This window comes from Atta cephalotes (assembly GCF_000143395.1).
Source record: "Atta cephalotes unplaced genomic scaffold scaffold00018, whole genome shotgun sequence".
Lineage (NCBI taxonomy): Eukaryota > Metazoa > Arthropoda > Insecta > Hymenoptera > Formicidae > Atta > Atta cephalotes.
Window position 1 is genome coordinate 4,905,405 of NW_012130082.1, and position 7,574 is coordinate 4,912,978.

Below are 7,574 nucleotides of genomic sequence, written 5' to 3' on the forward strand. Positions count from 1 at the left end.
GGTAGTTGTTAGTATGTTGTATCTCTCTCTCTCTCTCTCTCTCTCTCTCTCTCTCTCTCTATGTTCTTTCTTTCTCTCTTTCTTTTCTTTTGGACTAAAAAGAACCCAAATATCATTTTCATCTCGTATAGCTTTTATAAAATAAACTACCGTAAAGTAAACGTCATAAAGCAAAATTTACATCCACTCTACCAAACGTTTCTCTTTCTCTCTGACGTGCAAATATCAGTCCGAAAATCACCGCTGCATTAAATTCTCATATATACGGTGAATTCACGCACTCAAGTTGCAACCATAACACGTGATCAGTAACATGACCTTAAAGAATTTACTGGGAAGACGTTAGTGCTCTGTAGGTTGCAAATTAAAAGCATCGTAACAGAGTCGATAACAATCCCGGTGTTATCGAGAAATTAAAATATCTATCACTCTGGCAAATAGTCAAGACGTTAAAATCGCGCGCTAATCTTGTTAAAAAAAATCGGACTGAATCTTTTCTTTTTTCTTTTTTTTTTCTACAAATATAACCGAGTAATCTTTCGTCTAAAAAGAGAGAGTTCGCTGTTCCGTAGTTGGATAACTGCTGACCTTATCTCCGAATCGGACGGTATAGGATCTTCGCGGCATCTTAAGTTCGTGTCCTCCGCGAAATGCACCCGGTGTCCTAGCTTCGGGGCCAACTCGAGCAACCTACAATGCACACGAGAAACGCCCAGATGGTGGTATACGGTCAGCATACGTGAAGCATAACGTCTACGAGTTCTTTTAGCCATTTCTTAACCGTCTCACCTTCAATACGCTCTCGTTAAGGAACCGACCGGCACGGATCGACACTTCAGTGTAAAGGAATTTGTAGCCGGATCATCCGAAGAGTGTTGTTTATTAGTTTGAAGTGTGATTCTTCAAGCAATACGTTATTCACTTATCTGTATGTGATTGTGTATTCATTATATATAGCATATAGATTCGGTGGTGTAAAATTAAGACTCGGATATTAATTAAAATAAATTCTATTTGATTGAATTATTTTAACGTTTCCAGATGGAAATGATAAAAAAAATCTATGGCTGACTAAAGGCATTATTATATTTCACGTGAAACGTGACTTGTGGAGTATTATATACTCTATATAGTACGTCATGACCTTATAAGCCTTTTCTTCCTTCTAAGTAAAAAGACGAATCTCGTGTAACAAGGAATTTAATATCTTTTAAGAAGCTCTCAACGTTTCAAATTAAAGTTAGGTGTAGAGTTTAATGAGGGATTTTTAGTGTCTCGCAATAAGCTACATTTATAAATGTTTAACAAGTCCTGATCACGTAATGATCTCGAGTTTCATAAAACTAGGAGAACATAATTTCCGGATTATAGAGGCACAATCGCGTAATCACACTAGCAATTGCACGATTGTGATTAGCAATTTACGATTACTTTTTAATTAAAAATCAGAACAAAGTAGTCATTAATTTCTTTGCTTCAACTGATTGGAAAATAATCGTCAATCGCCAATCACAATCGCGCAATCGCTAGTAATTAATAATTACGAGACAATTCATCGCAATAGAAATAATTGTTCTAAATTAGTCATGAAAGAATCATCAGAAGTCGACACGAATTCATATATGAACCAGAAACTCACGTGATTCTTATTGTAATCACCTCGTCAGACGCCGGTTTTGATATCAAGCAACACAACGCGCACCTCCAGTTCATTCTCGTGATTGGTTTCCACCACAGCATGCGACTTATGCAAAGAAAGGAAGGGAAAAAACCCAAGAATAATTGCAACACAATCGCCGTTTCCCGCACTCCTCTTCCTCTTATTCCCGTTAATCTTTCGTAACTGCGAATTATGTCATTTTTATGTAATAACACCTGGTACGCCTGTACTTCTCCTTGTGTAGCACCAACCTATCACTCACAAACATCTGCTATCAGCCATTGATGATGTCACTCGTTTAATTTCTGAACGAAATACGTCGTAACATCCAACAAATTACCTCCTAATTAACTGTGGTCAAGTTATACGTTATGAAGCATGATATTCGATTCCGATGTTTAATCGCAACAAAAGCGTAATACTGTCGGTTTCGTAATATTTAATAACGGCTTTAATATCTTTCAAGATCATTTCCACAATTAAATCGTGTTACGAAATGTGAATAATAATGAGAAAACGCAATGAAAAGAAGATACTTCCAGATCTCATTATCTTTAATAATTTTAATACATTTCAATGAATTCTTTCTGGAAAAACATAATTTTAATGTTAAAATAGATTTAAAGTTCTCTTTAGTCCCGTAAACTACTTCGAAATTTTAATTTAAAAAATATAACAAAATCTTTATTAATAATCTATTGACGTCAACGATAATTTCTTGAAATTTTGCAAAAAATCAATTGTCGATTGCAGAAAAAAACTATTGTTGAAATATTAAAATATTGACCAAAACAGAATTAAATAAAAAATTTATTTTCTCTCGATACCTCTACGCGAAACATTGCGATATCTTTAAAAGTATGACGCATTAAGCAAATATTTTCCTCTTCCTTTGAGCTAACTGTCGATTTTTCAAATGCATTGTCTTCCGACATGCTTATTCTGGCTTAATTATCGCACTTCATAGCGGTGTTCTTGTATACGAAAATACGCATAATACACCCAGTAACTGCACTTAAACTTTACTCGCGCAATACAAAATGTGCGTCCGCATCCGAAAACAATTGAGAGTAGATTACGGAGGTGACTTATTGTTATCCGTCTGTTTCGCCTTCTTCGCGTTTTGCCACGTTTGTTCTTCCACGCAATGACAGTAAGAGAGAGAGCTACAGTCCCGCTCACGCATTACAAGCCGAGATTTGCTCGTATACTTATTTTATTGCGAATTTATTAATTATGAATCGGACTCAGTTGGAGGGGGGAATGGTAAATGATATGTTATATACAGAATAAATTATAGAATATATAGAATAGATTAAGTTGCTAACCTTTTTCGATTTCGTCAACGAGTTTTTCCGTTGTCTACAACTTTGCTTTAAGAGACCGTAAGCTGTAAGCTGTTAGAGTTACCGCACATTCCGCAACAGTGACCATAAGACGTAAACTTAAGCCGATGAGCCAATCAGGATATTGCTTTAGGTCTACGTAATCTAACAGAAATGGAAATAACAATAAATTTATCCATAACCTCGCAATAAGGTGCATTTCAACCGAGGTTGAAACTCGTCTTATGGATAAGTTTACTGCTATTTCTATTTTTATTAGAGTACGTAGATCTAAAGCAGTATGATTGGCTCATCAGCTTAAATTCACGTCTTAAGATTACTGTTACAGAAATTTTGTCTGCGGCAGCTTTAAACGACAATATGTCGGCCACAAACTTGTGCTTTTAGGTCGTAAGAATTGGATTTCAATTCGCTTAAATCTAAAGGAAGTAAGCAGTAAGAAAATCAACATGTTGAATTGACTACTGCTTACATTATGATTTTACGGACTCTACTCTGTGACTCAATTCGTTTATTGTTTACGTTTTATTGTTTAAGTTTTTTTGTGTGCCATAGCTTTTACGGTTAAAACCTAAAGATTGTGACAAAAAGTTTAAAGACAAAAATTATTATCACGTAATCTCTTTCGATTTATGACTTCAGGCTTTCTCTTAAAGCAAAGTTGTGAACCTTATCGCGTTTCCGTCAGCAATAGAACTGTATTGCTGAGATCAGCGTTAATGAACGACGCTGTATCAATATGAGGTGAGTAACTAGTTTTTTGTTCGCGTGATTTTGCTGTATAAGCAAAATGAAACGATAATATATTGCAAGAGGCGAATCATTTAATTCACAGACTGAAGGAGAACCAGCTCTTTTTGGAATTACGTTTCCCACACTCGTCTCCGTTACCTTCACTTAAAGAGAACGTTTATTATACCTTGAACAAAGAATCGCTCCGCTAAGAATCGCTCGCTTAAAGAAGAAGAACGAGACCCACCGTCTTTAAATCAATAAAAACGTATCCGTAGAGAAAGTTATTTATAACTACGGAAACTACTCGGAAACTCGGATATATCTTTGTCATGATTCAAAGGATTATGTGAAGTAGTAATATATGATCTTCTTACCTATTCCTTCCATATACACTTATTTTATTTAGAATAGTTGAGATTTTTATTTAGATATTTTATTTAGAATAGTTTAGAATAGTTGTGTCGAAACGAATGTACGATTATTATCATTTTTACGTATAAAAAAATAAATTACGTCATGAAACATTCGCTATCCTTACCCTTCTTCGATCCTGTCGTCCTTTTTCTCTGGTTCCTGTTTACTCTCCTCCTCCTCCTCCGCCATATCTTCGTGAATAAATCCAATTACGAAACTCCGGAAATTAAACGAAAGAACGACGAGAAACTTTCCTCAATGTACTCTCTGTCAGCAAAACGACAGAGAAACGTTACTCGATCGAGTTCTGCGATTCGATTTCTCATGACTAACTTACGTGAAATAAGTCGGGATGTCGTCGGAGCTTATTATGGCTTCTGAAGACTTGCAAAGTTTCAATTCTATTTTCCATAATACTATAATAGCATTACCGCTTGTCTGTACGTGTGTACATTAACGTCACGCGTATATGCGATGAAAAATAATGATGGTGAAAAAACAAACAAGCGAAAAAATCTGAATGTAGTTCACAAAAGATTTAATTATTTTTAATATACATTATAATTATTTTTAATATACATTATTTTCGGAAAGATGATTACATTGCTCATCTCAATACATTGTATCATTATAATTTAATTTTTGAGTTCTGTCATATTAGGTGGATCAGAATTCGAAGGTATTAATCGATGGTTTAATTATTTTTAATATACATTATTTTAAAAAATATGATACATTATATCAATTTAATTCAATTCTGTTATATTAGGTAGATCAGAATTTAAACAAGTATTAATCGGTGGTTTTATATAAAATTCATTTTAAAATTAATTTTGAGTTAGATTTTGAAGCTTCATTATTAAGTGCTACAATATCGTTTTTTCTCTATTTACTATTCAATTTAAAAAGTCATAGATAGTGCTAAAATATTGTTCTAATTAAAGTGATAGGATCAGGACGTTAAGCTGAGATGTAAAACTTTTATTTAATCTTGTTTTATTTATGAGAAAAAAATGTGTATCGAAATAATAGATCGATATTCGATTTGTAGATATCTATCATTTCGATTTGTATATATTTATGTATCTATCATTTACAATGCATTAATTTCATCCTACACTCTAGAAAATATTGATACAGATTTAACATCATATCTTTTAATTTTCTAGATATTGTGTATCTGTGTTCTGTTACTCTTGTCCAAATTGCAATTCAATTGCGAACGGAGAAATGTATGTGCCAAATTTCGTTACGATCTCATATTTATTATTATATTTATTATTATATTTCCGCGCGTCTCAATTCAGACGCGTTTCAGCACTTCGAGTAGGCCAATCCCGATGTATCAACTCAAAAAAAAGGTCGATTGTCGCTTACCTCATTGAAAAAGTGGCTCTCTTAGCGGCGGGCTGCGATCAGCACGCCGGTGTTCCTCCGTTTCCCGTCTTTGTAATCATCGTTGCGTAAATGAAGGACGTAACTTCCACTGTTTCACGATCAATGTCACGATAAGCGATACGTTCTCGCGAAAACGCGACCGTCAGTTACGAACACTTGCATAGTCGCGCGACGCACGACGTGACGAACCTGATCAAATGGTGACCGGCAATCCGATCGTCCGTAACAATCGTCAGGTGAATACACACGTGCGTCGATCACTCACACCAATTCACACTCGCATTTATTTCGAGCTAGCAATCATGCTCGCACTCGCATTGATTAACGAGTATTTGCGTTGACACTTGGTGATAACTCGGTTTCGTTGGAAATCAAATAGCTGCATTCAGCAAAAAAAAAAGCAGCTTTGCGATGTGTTGTAAAATTTTTAATATGATCTTGTCCTTAATTGTCCTCACTGGATCTAAATATATATGAACTATTCATACATTAAAGAATTTTAACAATATCGCAAAGCTGCTTTTTCTTGCTGAACGCAGCTATTTGAATTGTAAAATTGTTTTTTCTGAGAAATGTGACCAAAATTTAATGAATTATGAATGATCAGAGTGTAATCACGATACCAAGTAGTTTAGTAGCGTTAAATTTTATAGCCTTCACATTTATATTTATTATTTTTATTTTTTATTAATCACTTCTATATAACTTATGACTTTTCACTTTGAGTGATCAAGATCGAATTTAGATTTATTTTATTCACTAATATTTTGATCGGAACTTAAAATATTCTACGTGCGAGATTCGCGACTGATAATCAGAATTTTTTTTTTAAATGAATTCCAGGAGACCACAATGCGTTTCAATTCAAATAAGTACATTGCCGATACTCGACAATGATTTCTTCTTAGAATGAAGTCAAGGTATACTCGAAGAAGGACGAAAAACGTATTCGAGTGGAACGTCGGAACAACCTCGTTCACCTCGTTATCCCGATCAGTTCGACCTAACGGGATCTTGAAGGACCGTTCTCCAGGAAAAACTTCGGAAGAAAAACTCTTGACAGCACCATTTGTTAGTATCAACGACACTTGCCGCAATGAACAATGACTCTTTCAGTTAACACTACTTTGACGAAACGCTACGCGACGCAACGCTGAGCTGAAGGTTGACCAACCCGTTATACCTCGACCGGTGATCGAGTAACTATGAAACTTGACGTGACGAAACCACGAACAAATGCTTCCGATGATACTACTTGTATATTCAAAGAGGATCGGTCTCCAGACGTAGGATCACGATGGAGATCCCGAGGAGGACTTACTCGGCGACCTCCCATTATAAATAGTTGCGACCGAGACGACTAGAGGCTCGCGACCAAGTGTAACGGACGTGAAAAGAGGGACCAGAAGAAGGAAGAGGACGGCGGTCAAGCCAGAAAGAAATGGCGATATGTCGGGTGCTAGTGATGGATTCGAGCGCCCGCCAAGATAGTTCAAACAACTGCAGGAGGGAATGCTAATTGTAATGTTATTCTACAATGTGCATTTTTCCTGTTTCTTGCTTTCTACTATTTTTTACATTTTGTCTTTTTGCTTCTTATCTGGTTTTTTGTTTTATGTTATCCAAGATAAAAATTACCGAACTTTGAAAGAAACAAGAAATACGTAGCAAGAAATATAATACAATTATCGATAAAACGTTTGCAAAGGAGAAAAAGGCAAAGAGTAAAAAACAAGAAACAAGAAACAAAGAGCACAGAATTGTAGAATAGGCTTAAACGACATGCACACAACAATTATATAGGTCTATGACTGAAGTAGTATACATTTTTAAAATGAGATAAATATATATTTGATATTTAGCAAAAGCGAAAAGATAGTTCTAGTACGATTTAGTGCATTTTTATAGGAATAAAAAACAAACCTTTTTCAATCTAAAGAGACCGAGACCGAAATTGAGGAAAGATGTGCAAATATATATATATATATATATATATATATATATATATATATATATATATA